At 44.2% G+C, this 25,185-nt stretch overlaps 1 protein-coding gene across 16 annotated transcripts in view; it reads left to right on the forward strand.

Annotated features, from left to right (window-relative positions):
• The window catches only part of SYT14 (synaptotagmin 14), a 151,267-nt gene that overhangs the window by 58,912 nt on the left and 67,170 nt on the right, over window positions 1-25,185 (forward strand). The gene's annotated exons all lie outside the window — the stretch shown is intronic.

Below are 25,185 nucleotides of genomic sequence, written 5' to 3' on the forward strand. Positions count from 1 at the left end.
TTGGAATTGTTAAATTGTTGTTGTTATCATATATTAAGCATTCTGAGGTGGCAATCCTAATGACATTTTCCTTGGAGAAAGCCCTAGTGAATATTATGGGACATACTGCCAAGTACAGCTATTTAGGATTGCTTCATAATAGTGCATATGTTGATTACTACAGATCATTAAGGAAAATGTGTCTACTTAAAATCCTATAGCCATTTGGATCCTAGAACATCCACATTTCAAAAATATAAGGGGATTTGTTTAGAGTTTTGTATGTATATTTCCTTTTCAACTTTATTTTAACATGGAAGACTTTATAAACATAGAAAACAGAAAAGGCTAATTATTTGAAAAGTGGCTGGGTATCTTTATTAAATGTTCTGATGGGATGTTATCGTGCTTTGAACTGGAAAACCATTTATTTTTCTCTGTTGTGTGCCCAGATGCTCTTGCAATTATGCAAGGATGTTTTGTTTTATCAAAAGGCACCATTTAGGCCCATTATGCACGGCCGCCGAAACGGCGATTTCGGGTCACGTGGAAAACGCGGAGGGGGAAGACGCGACGCATACCGGTTATGCACGGGGCGGGGCGTGACGGCGGCAAAACCCAGAGTAACCGATTATGCACGCGCCGATCCGGGCGCCGCTTCTGGTTGCGCCCCGCTCACCTGGAAGCTGCGCTTTCTTCCGCGTTTCACTGACGCGGCTTTTTCGGCGGCATGCACCGAAGCTGCAGCCGGTTGCAGCCGGCTCCGTGCGTTATCCGTGATTTTAGTCGCCGCCATTCCACCCCGAATGTGCGCTAAAACCCCCGTGCATAATGGGTCATACTGAAGTAACATCCAGGAACCAATAGATTGAAATAGTAGGATCCAACCCTAAATTTAGAAACAAAGCAATCAGGCCTCTCCACTAACTTCAAAAGAGAAGAAAAAGGAGGCAAGAAGTTGTTATCTTGATCACATGGAATTCTGGGTTTTTCTACTCTCCGTGTTTTGTGCTTCCTCCAAAGGAAATTGTGTCTCCTTTTATAGTCTTTATATTATATGTCATTTATTTAGGATATTTCAGTATCACTTTTTTAGAGTCCTGCTTGATATGTCTTATAAATAAAATCACAACAATATTAAAAAACAAGCTATTAAAACAAGTTACTGGACATAAGCAGTATAAATAAAAACAATCCAGAAACAGACGCTGGTGCACCCGGTGGGAAGGGTCCTTGCAGCTGCCCCTGGGCCCGGGAAGGCCTCTCACCCCGGGCCCAAGGGCAGCTCTCTGCCGGCATGTTCTCCAGGGAGGGGCCTCCCGGCTGTCCCTGGCCCCAGAAAGGCTTCTTGCCACGTCGAGAGGCCTACCAGGCCCAGGGGCAGCTCTCTGCTGGCATGCACGGCGGAAAGGGGCCTCCCGGCTGCCCTGGAAAGGCTTTGAAAGGCCTTCCCGGGCCTTGCCACGCCTGCAAGGGCCCTCCCTGCCGGCCACGCCCCCCGAAGACCTGCTCCAGGCTCCAGGAGGGCCTCGAAAGGCCTTCCCAGGCCCAGCTGCAAGGGCCCTCCCCACCAGCCACACTGGCAGAGAGCCACCCCTGGCCCCAGGAAGCCTGCCACGGCGAGGGGTCTTCCTGGAGCATCGCCTACCTGTCCACTGCCGAGACCACAATCAGGTAAGCTGCGGGGGGTCCCCTTCTCCTTCCCTTCCTCTTTCCCCTTCTCCCCTTTCAAAGCACATTTATTTTTAATGGGCTCTGAAGCTAGTGATAAGATAAAAACCCTGAGTAAAAAGATATGTTTTGGCTGCTGCCTAAAGGCAAATAAAGCAGAAATAAAAAGGCCTATAAATATGAAGAGCATCACCAACTCAAAATAAATACATTTGGGAAAGTCTCTTATTCCATATAAGCTCATTGTGGAAAGTGATTTAAGACCCTTTAAGCAGGCATTAATACATGCCTTTCTGAAGTACCTGGTAAGCTTGGACTTAGCTTCATGGTAGAGTAATGGCAAGTATATCATCAGCTTTTTATATATGCAATTGGCTCTGTGGCTGGAAAAGTTTCCAAAGTTCTAATTCATTGAGAATTCATTGAGGTGGTATCCCCCAGCTTCCATTTCAAGTGCAAGAGTATTATGTGTTAGGAGAGGTATCTTGCTAGGAGTAATCCATGGATTTTCTGGTATGCCACTTTCTATGTCTTCCTGAAAATGGTCCTGTGCTAAACCTCCAGTAAACTAGATCAGGATTTCAATTTGGAAACTTCAGTGGTCCTTCAGTTAAGTGTGTTTGGAGTTGCAGTCTTAAAAGAGTTTTCCTTCCTTAACTCAGGTCTGCACCCACAATAATTTGTGGATGCAGATCAGGGTTCCTTGCACTTCTGTTTTTGCCTCTAGCAAATAGACATGTTGTTCAGTTATAAAAAAAGTTTGTCTTTTTCAGCAACAAGGGGCTTTTTTTGGCAAACAGACATCAAAGCTCTTACTGTGCGAATGATTTTCTCTTCCTCTTTACCATACTGATAATATGCCTGTGGCCGATTTATGCTAAAAATCTGTGCACAAGCAGTCTGCTAATGGGACTGGTACAGAGCTCACAGATCTTCTACAAAAAGAAAATTTGCAGTTGGTTTTAATGTTTTCATACAGTTAGACTATTCACATAACAAGATTAAAAATATATATAAATTGGTTTATGCATTCTTGAAATTGACTATTATGTTAGAAGAACCAATGAAATGTATTTAGACTTATTTCTAAAATAAGAAACATTTGAAGTCTTATTAAATATGTATTACAAATAAATTTGCTTTGAATGCAGGAAAATTTAATGAAGAATGTTCATGGTTGCATCTGATCCGTGAAGGAGGGAAAACTGCACATCCTAGGACTTTAGTGGCAGAGAAAGCAGAAACCAGCAGGCCATAAAAGAATCTAACAAACACTACCAGCCACTTCATGAATGCTTAGAATATATTGAATATTTGAAGTTTCTATTGTAGAGAAGTGAAGAACATTTTAGACTTCTGATACCAAGAAGCATTTTAGACTTTCAACATAAATTATGTTGAAATATACATTTGGGGTTTAGAAAAGTATCACTGCAGCCTTAAAAACTAAGGTTTTAAGTTGATAACAGACTGTGTAGCTTTATGAAACTATAAATACAAACACATAAAAGAATAGATTATTGCTCTTCTTCTGTACAAAAATGTAGGAAAATGTTGGATGAGAAATAAATTGCTCCTTTGAATTATTGAAATTTTTACAGAGACTTATTTTAAATTCCCAACAGGTTTGCAGATGTCATGTTTATCTCATGGTGTTAACGGTCATGATGAGAAAAACATGATCCCTGTATATAATTGTATGTACCGTATTTGCTGGCGTATTAGACGACTGGGTGTATAAGACGACCCCCCAACATTTCCACTCAAAATATAGAGTTTGTCACCATTGTACGGCTGCAGCACAACCGCAGTGCCTCCGGCCCACCCCTGCATCTCCCTGTGACCGGCACTAGTGCGCATGTACGAGCTCTGCATAGACAAGGGGCGGACCGGAGCGTTGCTGCTTCCCACTGAGCAGAATGGGCCGGTCACGCCGAAAAGGCTGGCACCCCTGTCTCGCTGCTGATGCTCACCGCAGCCACGCTGATGACCCGCCGCGCTGGATACTGCGTGATACTGGATGGTATGTAGAATGAGGTGGGCGGGCATGCGGAGGCCACTATGGGCAGCTATGTCTATCCAAACTGAAGTGCACCCGACGTATAGGGCAACCCCCCCGCTTGGAGGCATGTTTTTCAGGGGGGGAAAGTAGTCTTATACGCCAGCAAATACTGTATTTGCTCTTTTTCTACTATGACTTTATATCATGTTTGCAGTTTTGAAAACATGCTTCTTTTCCCAGTAATCTAAGCAAGCGTAGTTTGTTTGTTTATTTATTTATTTAGTTTATTTGTAGTCCCCCTTTCTTGTTAAAACTGAGCAGAGATATTAGGCAATTCAATCAAACAGTTTAAGATATCCAAAGAACAATCCGATAGGACTAGGATTACAGAAGCAAAGAACAATGCCAACATCAAAATAAGGCAGAGGTTCCTATAAACAATACGGTAATTACAAGGTAGATTACAAGGTATAAGACAGTGCAATAAAAGCAGTTGATACCTACAGTAATCATTGCTTTAAATTACAATCCTGTTCTATTATAGAGGTACCTTCCTACATGATTCCATTGTACCACAGTTCTGGTCTCTATTTCAAAATGACCTCTTGCTGTTTGGCACATTCTGTGGAATTAGAAGGAGGAGGAGCTTTCCTGATCTTTTCAAGCACACCGTTCCACAAGAAGGAAGCCACAATTAAGAATGCATGTAAATGGGTGCTATCAATCTTACCCATGTGCAGGGTGCCACTTTTAGTTGGCTTTGCATGGATAAACAAAGCTTTTGCAGCAGACAATTTATTTATTTAATTAATTAATTTGACTTTTATATGACCCTCCCAGCAGGCTAGCTCATTCCATAGGTATATCAGATAATATAATTAAAACAATGAATTAAAACTGAACTTAAAATTAATCAACAGTTTAAAATAATATACACAATATACACTGCAGGTTTTGGAGTGCCTGCAGTACACCCAGAACCAGGCTACATTCTAAGAGGCTCTTTAATACGGAAGGCCCAGTAGATATTATAGGAAGTATGTGGGTCCGAGGCCATAAAGGGCTTTATAGGTGATAGCCAGAACCCTGAATTGGACTTGATAACCGATCAGTAACCAATGAAGTGTCTGCAGAATGGGTGTGACATGCATTTTCTATTTATTGCTTGATAATTACTGAACAGTTGCATTCCACAATGATGGAGTCTGCCAATGGCATTCATTGTGAAAACACTGATGAGTTCCCAAGACTGTCTGCAAATGCATGTGTATGAATACAGAGGTGGATTTGTGAAAAGGCAACCTCTATGATGGGGATTATTAAGAAAGGGGTCAGAGAATATAAGACAATTGCCCACTTTTATTATTTTGCCTGCTATACGTAGAAGAGGGGAAATTGTTAATTATGCCCCTTTATACAGTTTAAAACATGCTGATGGCCTAATTTGAGATGATATTCTGGATGATAGGTGCAAGCGAATCACATATTTGGTTGCAAAGTTTTGTCTCACTGCGATTCATAAACGCAAAGCTCTTTTAAAAATATAATTTTATTAACTCTCATCTTTGCTATTATATCTCTTTACTGGAGCCTTTTTATTATTTATCATCATTGACATACATTATTAATTGATTAATTAATGTATGCCACACTGATTTAATTTTTATTTGTTTTGATCCAGCACAGTTAGGCACTTTATTTAAATGTGGATGATGTAATTTTATCCAATTCTTGGAATTTGCTGGTCAGTCGTGAATGAATGAATGAATGAATGAATGAATGAATGAATGAGAAAAGTGGTTGAAAAGAAAATGGCCAATATTATAATGCTCCTGTATCTGTCTGGCCTCATTTGGAATACTATGTGTAGTTCTGGTCACCATATCTCCAAAAGGACATTGAAGAGCTGGAAAAAAGTGTAGAAGAGAGCAACCAGGATGATTATGGGATTGGAGTATCTTCCATATGAAGAAAGGCTGAAGAGTCTGGAACTTCTAAGTTTAGAAAAGGGGTGACTAATAAGGAACATTACAAACTTACTTATTTATTATATTTATATTTATATACCACCCTGCCCAGAATTTCAGGGTGGTTTATATAAAACATATAAACAATACATGAAACAATCCATAACATATGAATAACCGTAACATTGAGACTAATCTGTAAACCACTTGGGGAGCGGTATAAATAAAACAGGCTAATGGGGGGTAGGCTGAGTCCAAGATAGGAAACAGGGGCCAACAATTGGCCCCTTGGCCCCTTCCAATTGGGCCCTTACCCGCCCACCCAGCCCAGCCAGGGGCAATCTGGAGACATCGCTGCCAGTCTGCTCCTGACCACCCCAGGGAGAGGAGGTCAGCAGGGCTGCCAAGGGGGATGAGAATAGAGGCCTGGACAGGCTGCGCCAGCCCTTTTCACCCCAAGGCTGACCTAACTGCCATGTCCAACTGCAAATTGGCACAGAACCCTGACAGAGCTGGCAGGAGGCTGCAGAGTGCTCCCCCTCCCCCCCTTCAGGTCTGCTGCAAAGGAGCCTTTAACAGCCCCTGACTAAGGTGTTTCCGAGAGCAACGCAGGGGAGCCTCAGGACATGGGGGTGGGCATTCCTTTTGAGGGAGGAGGAATTACTCTTTCTGCTAGACGGCTGACATGGAGGCCACAAAAAACCCTTCTCATTTAAAATACTGTTCTGGCCGGGGGTTGGACACAGCCAAGCTATGTGTATTTCTTCTTTGCAACTCTCTGCAGATTTGAGGCCTACTGCACAGTGTTATTCTGCAGATGAAACTGGATGCTGTTGCGGAGCTTCTTTTGTCTCCTGTTTCATCTGCACAACAACCCTGTGCAGTAGGCCTCAAGTATTTCAATTCAACAACAACCTGTTGTGGGAGGCCTTAAATTTTTCTTCTCTACCACAACCCTGTCCAAAGTAGCCCTTTCTGCCTGGGGGGCCTGATCTTTATACTATGAAAATGAGCCGTAATTCCAGGAGCTCTCCAGGCCCCACCTGGAGGTTGGCTACCCCTGGGTTGGAAATATTCCTCGAGTTTTGGAGATGGGACTTCAAAATCGTACAATGCCTCAGAGTCTAGCCTTCGAGGAGGCCGCAGGTGCGCTTCTGGGCCCGGGGGGGAGCCTTCCCCCCAGCCCCAAAAGCGCACCTAGCGCCCATTGTATTTACAAGTACAGTGGGCTTGGTCCCTAGTAACTGATAATTGTAACACTGCAAACGGTGCAATAGTGCAAACAGATCCAAAGTGCACTGATGGAGTTCTGGGAAGGAGGGAGCAGGGGCCCTTCAGATGTTGTTGGTTATGCCTGGTCTCAACCAAATGCCTGGCGGAAGAGCTCCTTTTTGCAGACCCTGCGGAACTCTTTTAGCTCCGTCAGGGCCCTGATCTCCTCCGGGAGCTCATTCCACCAGGTGGGGGCCAGGACAGAGAATGCTCTGGCCCTGGTCGAGGCCAGGCGAGCATCTTTAGGGCCAGGGACCATTAGCTGGTTGGTGGTGGTGGAGTGAAGATCTCTTTGAGGGGCATAGGCAGGGTGGCTGTCCCTCAGGTACACTGGGCCATGGCCACATATGGCCTTCCAGAACCTTTAGCCTGATCCAGAATTCAACTGGCAATTACTGCAGTTGATGGAGAATGGGCCAGATGTGGGACCTCCACGGTGTTGTGAGGATCCTGGCCACTGCATTTTGGACCAGCTGTAGTTTCCGGGTCAAGACTAAGGGCAGGCCTGCGTAGAGCGAGTTACAGAAATCCAGTCTAGAGGTGATCATCACAATGGATCACTGTGACTAGGTGTTCCAGGGTCAGATAGAGTGCTAATAGCTTGGCTTGGCGGAGATGGTAAAATGGCAGCTGCGCTACCTTTGCGATCTGGGCTTCCATTGTGAAGGAAGCATCCGGAATCATGCCCAGATTCCTGGCAGAGTGAGCCATAGAGAGCTGCACACCATCCAGGGTGGGTAGACGTGCTTCCTCACATGGGCCCTTCCTATCCAGCCACAGGACCTCCGTCTTTGAATGATTGAGCTTCAGACAACTCTGCTTGAGCCATCTCGTCACTGCTTCCAGGCAGCTGGGTAATGCTGGGTAATTCTCCTGTTGTGAGAGATAAGTTGATTATCTTCTGGAGCAGGCCCTTTGTCCTTATGTTGGCTGTTTTTAAGAGCCAGGATGGGCAAGGGTCTAGTGCAGTGGTCCCCAACCTTTTTATCACCAGGGACCGGTCAATGCTTGACAATTTTACTGAGGCCGGGGGGGGGGGTAGTCTTTTGCCAAGGGACGTCACCGCTGCCCGAGCACCTGCTCCACTTGCTTTCCCGCCAGTGCCCCTGACATCCCACCGCCCGCTGGGGGGTGCTGCCACCAGCAGCTGCGCAGTGCCACTCCAAGGGAGAGCCCCAGCCATGGCGGCCACCAGAGAGCACCAAAGGTGAGCTGGCGGCAGAGTGGCAGGGCAGCCCCTGAGGCAGCAGCCCCCGAGGCAGCAGCCCCCGATGAGGAGGAGCCACGGACCGGTACCAACTGATCCACGGCTGGCAAGTATTTATGAGAGTTATGCATAGGGTGAAAGGAGCTGACATGACTTTCCCCAAAAATACTAATACTTGAGGGTATCCATTGAAGCTGATAGTCATTAGATACAGGATGAACAAAAGGAAATATTTCTTTATAATTAGAATGTGGAATACATTGCCAGAGAATGTAATGATGCCAACCGGCACAGAAGGCTTTAAAAGGAGATTAAACAAATCTGTAGAGGTTATGTCAACTAGTGGTTACTAGCCATGCTGATTATACCTCTGAATACCAGTGCCAGGAGGCAACATCAAGGCCTTGGCTTCTCTGCTCAGAACTGGCTGGCCACCATATCAGATCCTGGACTATATGGACCACTGATCTGACCCAGCAGGGCTGTTCTTACATATGTGAATGCAGCCCAGGGATGCAGCTTTCTGCTGATAGACCCAGTTGTCAAGAGACTGATGAATGCCATAAAGCACCTGTCAGCAGCACTTCTTCAAGAACAGCACTGGCAGTTAATGATGTTCTTGTCATCCTAGAGCTACCACCCTCCCCATCCTTAACTTTTGTGTATTTGCAGAGGTTCTGTACAACTCAAGTAGCTTTTCTGCCAGAGGAGCAATCACTTACAATGGAGAAATGGTTTTTGAGTTTTATTAGTACTGCTCCTATTTATATAGACCCACAGTCACAAGGTCACAATATCTCTTTCATTATCCCTACAATTCTTGAAATATGACTGTCACAGTATGAATAACATATAATTATCTTCCACATTTTGAAAGAATGATTTGTCCAAGCCAGTCAAAGTGCCATTATACAAGTTAGAATATACCTGCAGGTATGTTCATGAAGCTAATGATATTCTGGTGTTCCCTAAAGGCACCCCAGTGTGTTTAGAACTGGGGTGCATGTTTTCACATTGAAACATCAAAAAATGGTATATTACTCTGAGATAATCTGGCCTACTTTCTGATAATTTGCTTCACCTCTAGATGGCCATGTTAATCTTTTTTTAAAACAGTTATCTAGAAAAATGCTACAGTGTCAGAATATAAAGTTTAAAGCAATCCTTAACATTTTACCATTTCTGTGGAAGTATTTCAATACAATTCCCTTGTTATTTCCCAAGCTAGGATAAATTTTTCATTTTATTCATCTCAATAAATAATGAAGCATTTTATTAATTTAAAAATATTTCTCTGGTATTGAAAATGCCCAGCTTGTAAAAGTAAACAGTTTTAAACTTCTGTGAAAAATTAAAAGATTATCAAAATCTCAAAAAATGGAAACAGACGTTATTCTAGATTTCTGGCTTTCTGTTTCACTAGACCAGTGATTTTCAAACCTTTTACATTTAGGGAACATAAGTTCTATCTGTTGAGAGACCTATGCTTTGCAGAAGATTCTGGGTCACATTCTAGGTTACATAGTTCAGGACAGCACTCTTTCACACAATTGCATTATGCACATTGATGGTATAAACTGGAGCTTCCAGTTAACCACACGTTGGTAGAAAGTTAGTAATTGTGGAAAAGCAGGCTTTGTTGACATTCTTGATATGATCCGAGTACAACCATGACAATCTTGCAGTCCGCCTATCTTCTAAACCTGACCTGGCATGTTAAGTTCATATAGCTCATCAGATTGTAGGCTTTGAATTGGATGCAGACATCTTTTTTGCTTGGGTAGAGGAAGAGAAGGTTTTCTTTAGACATCTCCCAAAATCTATGCATGAGACCATGCAACCTGAATGTACAAAATTCATGTTGAATGGGGTTGTAGAAAGGATGAAAACCGGATGAGATTAAGTAAAATACATGACTGGATCCAGCCCTTTCTGAGCTCTATGTTTTACTGTGTTTTGAGACTGTATGATTAAATAAAAATGCTGTGGGCTGTAGGTACAATATGTTGTTTAGAAATGTGTACCAATAATTTATATATAACAGACAAATACCTCAGCCTTTCAGAACCACTTTTAATATCTCTTAGCTGGTTGGCTTGATATATATATTTAAAAATATTTCATTAATCAGATATGTTTAGTGTGCATGACGGATTTCATTATTCTGAATAAGGATGCTGTGTTAAATTAGGTGTTTAGAAAATTTAGTATGAGGCCTTTTACATGTCTTTATGGGTTCCAGAAAGTACCTTGAGGAACAAACAGGAAATAAGCTGTTTTGTATACATCTTGAACTGTAGATATGGAAGAGGAAAAACAAAGTTTTGGGCTCAAGGATTGTACTTTCATCTGGCTTTAGCTTCCAGACTGGTGTAACACTGACTCAAGAATTCTAAACTGGTTAAACTGGTTATTAACATGTTACTATATGTTTGCTCCTACCAAAGCAAGAATTTGCTAGAATAAATTCCTGAATTTGGGCTCAAGGTAATTATGAGATGGGCAGATACTTTGTACAAAAGGTTCATCAATTATATATAAAGTAGGGTAAGGAGTCAATTTTTAGAGCAAAATATAACCTGGGTGAGGGATTCTGAAGCTTCTCCATGGCCATTGTTTACCTCTGGAAAACTTGGGTTCTTTTTGTTATCAAACCCCAGGTGGGGAAGCTTGTGTTAAGACAGATGCTAAAGCAGGCTTATAGCCAGGCATTTTATCGTGAGAGAGCATGAATACACTGGGATGGGTGGGCTAGGGTGGACAACAGAAAAAGGATATGGAAGTGGGGGGAAGGGGGCAGGAATTCACTCTCACAAACAGGTGGAGAAACTCACATGAATAGCTGTGCTCTGGTACTCCTTGCAAGGGGAATTCACTCTCATGAATGGCTAAGACTCACAAATAGGGGGGGGGGACACTCACATGAGCAGCTGTGCTCCAGCTCACCTTACTGCTGCTACCTGCCATCCCCTCATGCCAGCAGGCCAGCTGTTGATGCCTCCTCTGCTGACACCTGCCTGCTGCAATAGCGGCTCTGTTGTGCCCTGCCGAGGGAAAGAGGCCAGCCTGCCCACTTCCAAGTGCACAGCTCTGCTCCCGATGACTGCGTGCTCCAACAGCAGCTCTTCAGGCACAAGATGAAATGCTTGTATCAAGTCTTTCCAGCCTTGATGCTGCAAAGCAGTCAGTCTCAACCAGATCAGGGAAACAGCAGCAAGTGGGTTTCTCCCCCCCCCCGCCCATATTAAAGAAAGAGCTGCAGAGGGCATGGGGAAAGGGAAGACTGTTGGCTCACTTGGAGCAGCTTCAGGCAAACCACAGAGACTGGCGAGGGGAAGGGAAGACACTACTGGTTCACGCAGGCAAGCTCCCAAGAGTGGATATGGGGGAGCCTTGGGAGGGCATACAAAGAGAAAGAAAGAGTGATGGGATAGGGAGTCAGAAAGAGCAAGTGATGCGGTGGAGCAGAAAGAGAAAAACAGATAGGGTAAGTGGCAGAAAAGAGATTGTGTTGGAGAGACCAACAGGGATAGGATTACAGGATGGAAAAAGAGGGAGAGGGGGAAAAGTAGGGGGAGAGGGGAGGAAACAGGGTGAAATCCTCCTCTCTACAAGATTTTTGCAAGTCCCCACTTGTACCATACTATATTTTAACTTTGTTTTCATAGAATCATAGAGTTGGAAGGGACCTCCAGGATCATCTAGTCCAACCCCCTGCACTATGCAGGATGCTCACAACCTTATCACTCATCCACTGTAACCTGCCACCTTCTTGAACCTCTCCCTATAGAAGCCCCACATGCCGGTCATCTGGGCAGGGACAACCTCTTCTGAGGACAGTGTTGTGTTGCTGTCACTGGGCATGGAGTGGGTGAGGGGAGGTTATAGAACTGGATTGTGCTGGTATTACTGTTGTAATTTTGTTTTATGAATTTTTTTTGTAAATCGTCATGAGCCAGCAGGGTCTAGGAGTGGTGGTTCATAAAAGCTAATATAAATAAATAAAATAACATATTCCTTCTGAGCTCATTCCTCTCCTTAGACTGTACTCCAGATCTTCTTATCCCAGGGCTGGCAACTCTTCCCCAAAAGTCTCCATCTTTGGGAGGCTGGAAAAGTCTTCTCGTGCTTACTCCTGGCCATGGGGTTCTCCATTGCTTGCTTCTCTCTCTTTCTCTTCCTAATGAGAACTCAAACTGGGTTTTATAAATGATTTTTACAAAAAAACATTTTTCTCAGACTAAAATATGGCCACTGCACAACAACTCCAAAAGGAATGTAGGTAACATAGTGTGTTTTGAATTTTTAGTAGGCCTAACATCCCGAAAGAGGGGTGTGTGGTTGTACTAGGGGTGTGGCCTGAGAGCCGAGGGGACAGCAGGCCAAAAAAGTTTGGGAACCACTAAGACTCTAAAGGCTGCACTGTCTTCCCCTATCTTCGTTATTAGCTCCTTTCTATTCCTACTGAGGACACATTACACTGCCATCTGCACTTGTGGCTGGTTATTAAACTCAGCCTTGCTGTTAATTGGGAAAAGACTAAATTAGTTCCTCCCCATATGGTTAAATTTATAAGGGCCCATCTGGACATTACTATGGGTAAGATCTTTCTTTCCTAGGAATGTCTTCTTGCACTTAATGACCTAATGTTTAGATTTCAGAAAAAGAAGTTCTAGCTAGAGACTATGAGATCCACAGATTTGGTTCTATTTACCTGGCTACAATTAAGACCTTTGCATACCCAATTCTTAGAGCCTGTAACCTTTTTGTACATTCACAAGTATCGAGGTTCTCCCTGTGCAGTCTTCTATTCCCTTCACTGGTGGATTCAAGACTGTATTAGTAGGCATAAACTATCATGTCCAGTTGCTGATATCACACTTTGTAAACTTGAATGCTTCCCTAGTTTGTTGATGTTCACACTGTGAAGACCACTCTATCCAGAGCACTTGGTCACCCTTGGAAGCTAATGTGTATCAATTTTTATGTGCTATTTGATATGCTTTTGCTTCATCTTCAGATATGCTCTATGGCCGCATTGTCCAAGTGCAGATAAACCACACCACTACCATGTTTTATCTCAAGAAGGCCTGGATGGTATTGTTGTCCCTCTTTGTGGAGGCAGCAAAGATCTAGAATGGGACAATACAGCAGTTTTGAATTTTTTACAAATGTTATTTGAAAGTTTCACCTGGTCCATTTGTTCCCTTACCTGTGTTCTTCCCCTACCCAAGCCATCGACATTGTGGGATTGCACAACTCCTGTACAGATAGAATAATAGAATCAGAATAACAGAGTTAGAAGGGACCTCTTGGGTCATCTAGTCCAACCCCCGCACACAATGCAGGACACACATCCCAATCGCTCATCCACTGTAACCTGCCACCTCCTTGAACCTTCACAGAATCAGACTCTCCCTCAGATGGCTATCCAGCCTCTGTTTAGAAATTTCCAAAGATGGAGAACCCACCACCTCCTGAGGAAGCCTGTTCCACTGAGAAACCGCTCTAACTGTCAGGAACTTCTTCCGGATGTTTAGATGGAATTTCTTTTGCATTAATTGCATCCCATTGGTTCTGCATCCGTCCCACTTAGCATTACATCTTTGGTCCCTGCTGTTATGGACAAGCATATCATTCCTGTTTTCAAAACATGGAGGTTTCTGGATGTGTATCTTTTAGCCACCACAGACAACACCAAAGCCAGAAAATTTTGTTCCAGGTTGGGGAGGGATTTGGATTCTAGGATGCCCAACAGAATTTGGTTACAGAAAATGCACTGGATTCTAATAGCATCATTCTGGTCTTTCCAGATCTGGTTCTCCAATCTGTTGAGCATGTAGAATATATAACCTGCCTCCAGGTGCAGACCTACTTCACCCAGACGCCTTGAGATGTCCAGCTGTTGCCAGACTTCACTGGTGGAAGCCCATGGAAAGGATTTGCTGCAGCATTGCTGGGACAGATACAACAGCGTCCTATCAGACAACCACCTGCATTATTTTATTTTATTGTATTTTATTTATACTTTGGACTTCTCTGCTACCACTCCCAGGGTCTCCAGCTCATGGCGGCTTACAACATTTAAAATATACATTAGTAACATTAAAAAACCCCATAAGATAACCAAGCAGCATCATCATATAGAATTAAAATAAATATTGATCACAGTTAATTCCAGCTGAGATCCTATGACAGCATGAGGCATCAGGGTTTCAAGGTGTGGCCCTAGATGGAATATGTCACTGACCTGGCCTCAACCAAACATCTGGCAGAAGAGCTCCTTGGAAGGCCCATATCCAGCCTGTACTGAGGCAACTGCATTGGCTGCCAGTTGTGTGCCAGATCAAGTTCAAGGTTCTCGTACTGACTTTCAAACCATTGGCAGTCTGGGCCCCACATATCTGAGGGACCGCCAGTTCCTTCAAGGCCCTTAGTTCTTCTGGGAGCTCATTCCACCAGGTAGGGGGCAGGACCAAAAAGGCCCTTGCCATAGTGAAGGCAAGGTGGACTTCTCTTGGGCCAGAGACAACCAATTTGTTGATGTTTGAAAAATGAAGAGCTCTCCAGGGGTCATAGACAGACAGACAGTTACAGACTGTTTAATCCAGTAGGTCTCAAGCAGTGGTATTTGTACCACCAATGAGACCTAGAGTATTACCAGCTCATAGGGAACCAAAAGTAAAAGGATTCAGATGCCTTTATACTAACGCTCGAAGCATGGGCAATAAGAAGGAAGAGCTGGAACTTCTCATGCTGATGGAAAGATATGATCTAGTGGGCATCACAGAAACTTGGTGGAATGATTCTCATGACTGGAATGTAATAGTGGATGGATATGAACTGTTCAGAAAAAACAGAATAGATCGAAGAGGTGGAGGAGTGGCACTGTATGTGAGGAAAGGACTTACCTGTCAGGAAATTCTAATGAAGGAGAGTATATCTACAGTGGAAAGCATCTGGGTGAAAATAAGCGAGGGGAAAACAAAAAGTGTGGTGGTTGGTGTCTCCTACCGACTGCCTGACCAACGAGAGGATGTGGATGCTGCACTTTGTGAGCAGCTTGAGAAAATATCCAAGCGTCAAGACCTTGTCATCATGGGTGACTTCAGTTTCCCAGATGTGTGCTGGGAAACAAACTCTACGAAGCGTCCTCAGTCATGCAAGTTTCTGACCTGCCTGGCTGACAATTTCATTTATCAAATGGTAGATGAACCCACAAGAGGTTCAGCCATACTGGACTTAATACTGACCAACAGGCAAGAGTTGGTGGATGAGGTGAAGGAGGTAGGGACCCTAGGGGGAAGTGACCATGTCCTCATAGAATTCCTTTTGAGATGGGGAGGCAAGGAAGCTTGTAGACAGACGCGGATGTTGGATTTTCGTAGGGCAAACTTTAATAAACTAAGAGACATGATGAGTGTCATACCATGGACGAGAATGCTGAAAGGGAAGGAAGCATGTGAAGGGTGGGCGCTACTCAAACAAGAGCTATTGCATGCTCAGTCAATGACTATCCCAGAAAGACGAAAACAGTGCAGGAGCTCTAAGAAGCCTATCTGGATGAACAGAGAACTTCAAGAGGAACTAAGAAAGAAAAGGCAGATGTTCAGGAAATGGAGGGAAGGACAGAGCTCTAAAGAAGAGTACCTACAGCTTACTGGCACTGTAGATCAATTATAAGAAAGACCAAAGCTGAGAGTGAACTAAGATTGGCCAGGGAAGCCCACTGTAACAAGAAAAGATTTTTCAGTTATGTGAGGAGCAAACGTAAAGTAAAGGAGGCAATAAGCCCACTGTTGGGTGCGGATGGACAAACTCTAACGGAGGATGCAGAGAAAGCAGAAAGGCTCAGCGCCTATTTTACATCTGTTTCTTCCCACAGGTCAAAGGGTTTAGGCACATCTAGAGATGGCAGTAGCCAAGAGATAGTGTCTGGGTGGCAGGTTGACATGGACAGAGAGGTTGTTGAGAGGCATTTAGCTGCACTGGATTAGTTGAAATCCCCTGGGCCAGGTGAAATGCACCCGAGAGTACTCAAAGAACTTTTTGGAGAACTTGCAGAACCCTTGTTCATCATCTTCGGGACCTCTTTAAGGACTGGAGATGTCCCGGAGGACTGGAAGAGAGCAAACGTCATTCCGATCTTCAAGAAATGGAGGAAGGATGACCTGGGAAACTATAGACCAGTGAGTCTGATCTCTGTTGTGGGTAAGATAATGGAGCAGATATTAAAGGGAGCGATCTGCAAACATCTGGAGGACAATTTGGTGATCCAAGGAAGTCAGCATGGATTTGTCTCCAACAGATCCTGTCAGACCAACCTGGTTTCCTTTTTTGACCAAGAGGTTTGCTGGATCGTGGAAATTCGGTTGATGTCGTTTACTTGGATTTTAGTAAAGCTTTTGATAAGGTTCCCCATAATGTTCTGATGGATAAATTGAAGGACTGCAATCTGGATTTTCAGATAGTTAGGTGGATAGGAAATTGGTTAGAGAACCACACCCAAAAGACTTGTTGTCAATGGTGTTTCATCAGACTGGAGGGAGGTGAGTAGTGGGGTACCTCAGGGCTTGGTGCTCGGTCCGGTACGTTTTAACATATTTATTAATGATCTAGATGAGGGGGTGGAACGACTACTCATCAGGTTTGCAGACGACACCAAATTGGGAGGACTGGCAAATACTCCAGAAGATAGAGACAGAGTTCAACGAGATCTGAACACAATGGAAAAATGGGCAAATGAGAACAAGATGCAATTGAATAAAGATAAGTGTAAAGTTCTGCATCTGGGTCAGAAAAATGAAAAGCATGGCTACTGGATGGGGGATACGCTTCTAGGTAACACAGTGTGTGAACGAGACCTTGGGGTACTTGTGGATTGTAAACTAAACATGAGCAGGCAGTGTGATGCAGCGGTAAAAAAGGCAAATGCCATTTTGGGCTTTATCAACAGGGGCATCACATCAAAATCACAATATGTCATGTGGCACTGGTCAGACCACACCTGGAGTACTGTGTGCAGTTCTGGAGGCCTCACTTCATGAAGGACGTAGATAAAATTGAAAGGGTACAGAGGAGAGCGACAAGGATGATCTGGGGCCAAGGGACCAAGCCCTATGAAGATAGGTTGAGGGACTTGGAAATGTTCAGCCTGGAGAAAAGGAGGTTGAGAGGGGACATGATAGCCCTCTTTAAGTATTTGAAAGCTTGTCATTTGGAGGAGGGCATGATGCTGTTCCCATTGGCTGCAGAGGAAAGGACACGCTGTAATGAGTTTAAACTACAAGTACAACGATATAGGCTAGATATCAGGAAAAAAATTTTCACAGTCAGAGTAGTTCAGCACTTCCTAATGTGGCCTCTGAGACCAGGCCCTGTGATAAACCAAGAAGCCAATTCTGTCCCCATAAGTGTGAAGCCAAATCAGTGGACTGAACAGCACCAACCATACCATCTCAGGTTCATTCTCTTGTTCATCTTTTAACATTATCTATGCCATCAAGTGTCCACAATGCCCTTCCACGCTCTACATTAGACAAATGGAAAAATCTGTGATCCACCACACAAAATCTGCTCAAGATCTTCAGAGAAGTCAAATTGGCTACATGCTGTATTTTTATTTCTTTTGTGTGTGTGTGTGTGTGGGGGGGGTACTGTTCTGATGCAAACTGTAATAAATATATATACATTCTCTGCCCTGGCACTGGACAGAGCTGTTCCATGAGGCCCACTTAACACCATCAATAAGCCGGCTTCCCTACATAGACGACAACCTACACCACGTAGATAATAACCTCACAGCACTTTACTCCCCCTTCCACTGGAGAAACAGTGATGACCTCCTTGATTCTTAATGTATGCCTGATTTTAATGTTCAAAAATGTTTTAACTCCTGTTTTATTGTATTAATGTACTGTAAGCTGCTCTGAGCCCTCAGGGAACAGCAGCATATAAATCAAAAAATAAATAAAACAGGTCACTATCTGTGTAAAAGAATAAATTAATATAAATCTGACATACAAAAAGCCACAACAAGCCAAAACCAGTGGGAGAACATTTTAGTCTTCCAGGGTATTCCATTGCTGACCTCTGACTGGCAGTCCAAGAGGTGATTAGAGTGTGAGATTGCTGAACTTGAATAAGGACACAGGATTTTTACCTCACTGCAGGTGCTAATTTTATGGTCCTATACATTTCTCCCCTGTTTCAAGCTGATCACATTTTGTGTTGTACCTCTACATCCTGACTCCTATCATTGCAACACCTTGTCCACCTTCAGTTTGGGATATAAGAACTCATGGATTTCCATTCCTACTTGTATCAGATGAAGGGAGTTTTGCATGTTGAAAGCTCATACCTCCCAAAATTTCTTTGGTCTCTAAGGTGCTACTGGACGGGCATCTAGCTGCAACATTTTAATCTGTTTCTTGGTACTTGATAATTTATTTGTTTCAGTAGATTCTCATGGTCAGAGGCTATATTGTCTCAAAACTGTGATTTTTATATGTGAAAAGGAATGCACTCCGTGTTGCCATTCCTATCTGAACTCCTTTTTGTTTATAGTAGCACTGTTGTGAGAATCTTCCCTGGTAAGACGTCTTGGGTGCAATTTCCAGCCCAGTACACTAGCGATCCCCAACCTGTGGGCTGCGGACCACATGGGGTCCTTCGACTAATTGGAGGTGGGCCCCGAAGGACGCCTTCTCCCCCCCCCCCCGGCCCTTTACTTCATCCCCCCCAGTCCTTTACAACACACTTCATTGATGTGGCATGTCTGTATCTTATTTTGAAGGGATGTTTAAACATTACCATAGCGATCAGAGAGCGTTAGGGTAGTGGTTGAGAGTAGAGGAGTAAACTACCCCCCCCCACCGGGCCTCAATAAAGGGCGTTGAGTGGTCCCCGGTGAGTGGTCCCCGGCATTGAGTGGTCCCCAGTGATAAAAAGGTTGGGGACCACTGCAGTACACCATACCTTGGTCTAATGCAGAGGTGGCCAGGCTGTGGCTCTCCAGATTTCCATGGATTACAATTACCATGAGCCCCTGGGGAGAGCCACAGCTTGGCCAGTCCTGGTCTAATTCACTATACTATACTGTGCAACTTTTGTCTTGCAAAACAGATTAAGGATTGAGTAAAAGTGTTAAGTACAAAGGAAAGTGTAATGAGTTTGTAAAGGGAAAAGTAGGACTATGGTAGTCAAAGATAGGACGTACAGAAGCAATTGGCTTTTGAGGGATTGGTTTAGTAAGAGAGAATGGATACAGCCCTTCCACGCACAGAGGGCAGTATTGCAGAAGGCATAAAGACAGGAGTGGGAAAAGGTAACAAAGGGAACTAGCTAGATCTTATATCTGGCTAGAGTTGCCTCATTTTTTTCTTGACATTCTCTGCGCCTTGAACAGCTGCATGACAAGCAAAAAATGTGAAAAGCACACTATTCCTCATCACTGTATGCTAGGGGGAAAATGTAGTCAATAATGGAGTGGAAAGACAGATTTATTACATACATGGAGCACAGAGCAAAACAATAAAGATGAGAAAGAAATGCAGATACTTAAAGATAGAGGCAACCGTTGAAATTGAAACTGAAAGCAACAGAGAACAAGTACAGGGACTGACTGAAGATGTGAGATATGCTCCTAGATTAGAGACCAAATTGCTTTTTTAACTTTATTAAAAAGATAACTGTTATAAGGCAATTGTACTAATTTAGTCAGTTGATGTCTCATGCAGACGTATTAGTTCAACAGTAGATATTGAGAAGAAAGGCTGGACCTCAAGGACTTTCAACAAGGGAGATCAGGCTGAGGAGCAGAGGAACAGCACAAACAGGCCTTAAATATCATATTTAGGGTATATCAGAAGGAATACTCTGGGCAGTAGTGTTCAAGAACTAAGGGGGCTGGATGGTGTTTCATTGAGAAAAAAGTAGGGGAGGGAGCAAAGTATCTGGATCTCCCTCTCAACATTCCCCCAATTCTCCTTGCAAGGTTGGGTATGTACATTTTATTCATGCCACCTGGAAATATCCCCAAGCAAAAAAAGAGCAGCCTTGCTGGCTCTGAGTCAAGGAATGGAGGAATTGTGTTGTCTGACCAGTAAGAAAGTAGCCTAAGGAATTGCTGAAAAAGCTGAACACACTATAGTACATTCACAGAGCTCTATGACCACAGTGTTGGCCTCACTACGATCTCCCTGCCTACCCATGGTTGCCTTAAGGTGAAGTCACCATTCTCCTCTACCTGCATCCTTAAAATGACCATTGTGGGGAAGGAAACAAGAATCAGAACCTCAAAGGCTGTGTTCTCTCGTAGCTCAATTTCCTCTTCCTGTAGCCATTTCCAATGTAAAAGGAGGTATTATCCTTCTCTTCATTTTTTAAGCAATCAGAAAGAAAGGAATCAGGCTCAGAGGAAGCTTCTTCTAACCACACTCATCTGCAACTATCAATTTCTTTGTAGACAAGAAGTTGCAAAGGGAAAAAATGCTTTGCCTGATCCACATTTCATTAGGGTATTTTCCATTTTTTTCGTGTATGTCAAATATACATTAGAGAATCTCTGCAAAGCCAGTTATCCCAAACCCAAATAATTTCCCCAAATCTGGGTTTTATTAATGATTTCAGGATAGCAGCAGTTTTTACTGGGTCTCAAGTTGGGTTACACTAGCACAAAAATGATAATAGATCTGAAAACCAATGTAAGCATGACACATTAAACTGTGTAGGAATTACATAGCAGATTCATACTTACAGAAGTAGACATTATATACAGGACACCACAGTACAGACCACAGTCCCTGTCCCTTTCCCAAAACATGTTTGTGCTTGTACTACAGGTTCAATATTATGTGGCCCTGATTTTAGATTTGAATGGTGGAAGTTTAAAATGACCAGTTCTCTCTCTCTCTCCCCCCTCTCCCACACACATACATACATGAATTAGCACTTTCCTTGACCAGCATTAAGTCATTTCATTCTTTTCTCTCTTTCTGCAGTACTTTAGCTTGTTTGAACTTTTCCTTTGTAAGGCTACAACCATGATGGTAAAACTATTCTATCAGCAGAACAGAAATTATACCTGGAGGGAGTCATACTGCCCTTGTATAAGTAGATGCCTATTTATAGTGTGTATGTGTGCGTATATCTATATCTATAGGCTTAAGATTGCAAAAGTATCATGATTGGCATATATGTCATGAGACTACACAGACATTCTGCCTCATATCAACTTGTAGCAGCAGAAACAGAGTTTATTTGGATTTACCCTATGTCTTCTGCATCATCTTGTTTTGCCACCTGTACAGAGGCAGCCTCAGTGTGATCCTCCTTTCTCCCCAACTCATGCAGAAACCCTGTTTGTCTCATTTTTAATAACCTAGGGAGTGTTTTTCATTTTCAATTGGCAAACCAGTATTTAGAGTTCATTGACTTTGTTGTACAGTCATCAGGTTTGTTTTTAATTTGTAGTAGTGCATCCTTTTACCAGTACTTTACAAATGCAGTATTATATGGATGCTGCACATTAATGGCATTCCTTTGCAAAATGCATCAATTTGTCAGATAAAGGAAGAAATTAGCTACACTTTCTTCATGTTAAAGTCACACCCTATCTAATTTAGAGGCATCTTTGAGTTGAAGTTGCAAGCCTTAGGATACTGATTTGAATTATGCATGACTGTCTGGTTCGCAGTTCCATTAGCTTGCTGTTTGGATGATGTAAACATGTTCTGAATTTTAAGTATACTATATGAGTGGCAGGTTAAAAATAGAGCTAATAAGAGTGCATACTTGGAAGATTGGAATCTCATAGAATAGACTGCTGATCACTCCCAACTGCTCAAATTAGGATGGAAACACGTGACCATTAATCACTTGCGGCATGCTGTAACAGTATGGAGAGACAACCTTCTATAGCCTCTGGCCATATAATAAGCTGAGTGTTATGACTATCCCCAAGCACCTCTAAATAGTGTGGTAAAGCTTATCACATAGCCTGAGGTTACAGGTGACCATCTCTGTGCATGATTTGGGACCTCAGAAGGACACAGAACACTTGTTCTCATAGCTTCTAGCTAAAGCCTCTCCATTGGATCTTCAACAATTTACAGCTCTCCTGGGACAATGATGCTTCTATCTCATAGGCCTTCAGCAATAGTTCTCTCATAAAACAATCTGTAATGTAAAACAGCTTTTAATCAACATATTGTCTAATTGTGACACAAATCTGGGGACTAGGTTCTATAATAACCAGAAAGCCAATTCTCAATACCTTTATAGGTATATGTGTGATAATAATATCAGGGACTCATTAACCTTCTCATTCTCTATTGTGCTATGGACAGAAAGAAACACTGAATTTAATGGTAGCTATGCATGGTGTCCTAGCATATATGTCTGAAGCCTGATAGAAGAAGAGTTGGTTCTTATATGCAGCTTTTTCTCTACCCAAGGGCTTCTCAAAGCGGCTTACATTCACCTTCCCTTTCCTCTCCGTAGAACAGACACCATGTGAGGTAGGTAAGGCTGAGATAGCCCTGATATTACTGCTCGGCCAGAACAGCCTTATCAGTGCTGTGGCGAGCCCAAGGTCACCCAGCTCATTGCAAGTGGGTTAGCGTGGAATCAGATCTGGCTCGCCAGATTAGAAATCTGCACTCCTAACCACTACACCCAGCTGGGTCTTTGGGAAATGGATTTGTCCCACTATGAAGGGTTAAAAGCTGAGTCAGTCCACCAAGGGGGACAGGCAGGGGTGCAGAATTGAGAGCCAGGCTGGGATCAACATCAAAGGAAGTCACAAAGCCATATCGTGGTCGAGGAGCCAAAGAGCAGAGTCAAAAACCAAACTGGAGTCAGGAAACAGGAATGAAGTCGAGAGCCAAGCCAAAGTCAGGAACCAGAAATGAAGGCAAGAGTCAAGCTGAAATCAAGAACCAGGATCAAACAGGCAGAGCTTCACTGCAGTGACCAGGAAACTCCAGATGTCTAGGCAGATGTCAGGGAACACATGTGTTGCACCAATAGAGAGGTTTGTCCCAAGCCTCTTCTTACATCCACCTTGCAACTGGGTCTAGTCCTCATCTGAGGAAGGAGCTTCAGATGTGTCCCATCAGAACAGACAGCAAGCTGACAACCAGGATAATCTTCTGACAGCTGTCAGGTTGGTATGCCAGTGTTGGCACTTCCACTCTGGCAAGTCTTTCAAATTGGATAGGACCTTGCCCTGGGGTCTTGAGGGTGCTGGAATACTGGGTAGCAGCTTGACTGAGACCAAGCTGCTCTTCATCTGAAGGAGCAGACTGGTCCCAATCCCTGATGCTGTCTTTGGTGGCATGGTCTGAAGGTGGTGCTGGAGGTGTGTTTGGTCCAGGCAGTGCATCTGGGCTGGATATGGCCTGTGGAGCACCCTCCAGTGGCTTGACAGGAAGTGCAGCAAGTATGGGCATGATAGACAACATGGTGACATACATGCATGCTGGGTGCATGCTTTCAGTTCAAGAACTGGGGTTCCTTTGGGTGGGCAGGTTGTTGTGAATTGCCTGCATTCTGCAGGGGGTTGGACTAGATGACCCTGGAGGTTCCTTCCAGCTGTGCTATTCTATGATTCTAACAACACACAAACATAGCTATGGGCAAGTGCCTGTTTAAATACCAATTTTCATGTATGGAAGCTAAGGCCAGGCAGCTAGCCCCTAAAACAGTGGTTGTCAACCTGGGGGTCGGGACCCCTTTGGGGGTCAAATGACCCTTTCACAGGGGTCACAGTAGGGCAAGCAGCTTGGCCGGGGGGGGGTGCCATCTACACCAGTGGTCCCCAACCTGCGGGCTGCGGCCCGGCGCCGGGCCGCGAAGGCCATGGCGCCGGGCCGCAGCTCCCTCTCCCCGCCCCCCCCCGCAGTAAAAAACTTCCCAGGCCGCAAGCTTGCGGCCCGGGAAGCTACTTACTGTGGGAGGGCGGGGAGAGGGAATCAGGGCCGGGCCGCGCCCATGCAGGCTGTGCCCACGCGGCCCCGGCTCGATCCGCGGGCGCGGCCCGATCCACGGGCGTGGCTCACGGGCGCGGCCCGATCCGCGGGCGTGGCTTCCGGGCGCGGCCCGAACCGCGGGCGCGGCTCGCGGGCGCGGCTCGGGTGCGGCCCGCGGGCGCGGCCCGAAGCGTGGGCGTGGCCCGCACGGGCGCGGTCCCCGCGGGCGCGGCCCGATGCCCTGCCGGTCCCCAGCCTAATAAAGGTTGGGGACCACTGATCTACACAACAGCCTTGTGGAGTTAATCGAGATAGAACATTAGTCTGTCTGGAGCAGCGGAAAAGAGTGAGATCAGCATGGTGGGGCAAGAGGCAGAACTGAACTGAGAAACCCGGGGGAAAAAACAATTTCTAAACAATTATGAACAATGGTTTAATTTCTGCGAAAGAACACGTGCATAATTTGATGGTTGGGGGTCACCATAACATGACGAACTGTATTAAAGGGTCGCAGCGTAAGGAAGGTTGAGAACCACTGCCCTAAAACAAGGAGTTGATATATTATCTGAGTTGAGGTAAAGAAACTGAGCCCAGAAAATGGCTCTGTCATTGTTGAAACCAAAGCCTTTAATGGAGTGACTGACTTTTCCTGGATCAGGGAAGACACCAATGATTGTTTCAGGATGGACCCTAATGGGTTTCACAAGTGAAGACAAAAAAAATGTCCAAGAGTTTGACTCACTGGTAATTAAGTATGGAGGGGTCTGGACCATAACATTCCCATAGACTATCATGATGTCCTGTCACTCATCAGATGTTCTGTCCAGCTGTTACCTGATTTAGAGTTAAAATTCTCGTTATTTCCCAAATAATTATTTTAATGCTCCTAAGCAATTTCCTCCATTATTTTGCTGATTTCCTTTCCCTTGTAGGTCTTTTTCTTCACTGCTCCCCAGTGCATTTAGCAGCACTCAAATGTCTTGTTATAATAGAGACGGTATGCTTCCACTGGGAAGTGTTGAGGTTTCTACTTTTCCATGTACTACATATCAGGTAAAGGTCAGTGCCCAATGACTGGCCTTTGGCCTGTTTGATGGGAAAATTAGCCACCGTTCA

The sequence above is a fragment of the Paroedura picta genome, chromosome 1, assembly GCF_049243985.1.
Source record: "Paroedura picta isolate Pp20150507F chromosome 1, Ppicta_v3.0, whole genome shotgun sequence".
NCBI lineage: Eukaryota > Metazoa > Chordata > Lepidosauria > Squamata > Gekkonidae > Paroedura > Paroedura picta.